Raw genomic sequence first — 268 nt, forward strand, 5'->3', positions numbered from 1 at the left:
TGTAGTCTCAAAGGATAAGAGATCTTTCTTTCTTACCGCCTGCGGAGTACTCCATTGTGTATATGTACCACAGCTTTTTGATCCATTCGTCTGCTGATGGGCACTTGGGCTGTTTCCAGATCTTAGCGATTGTAAATAGTGCTGCTACAAAGATGGGTGGTACATATATTCTTCTGATTGGTGTTTTATGCTTCTAAGGTTATATTTATGGAAGGTGGGATCACTGGGTCAAATGGAAGATCAATTTTTAATTTTTTGAGGTGACACC

The sequence above is a fragment of the Molossus molossus genome, unplaced genomic scaffold, assembly GCF_014108415.1.
Source record: "Molossus molossus isolate mMolMol1 unplaced genomic scaffold, mMolMol1.p scaffold_m16_p_13, whole genome shotgun sequence".
Classification (NCBI taxonomy): domain Eukaryota; kingdom Metazoa; phylum Chordata; class Mammalia; order Chiroptera; family Molossidae; genus Molossus; species Molossus molossus.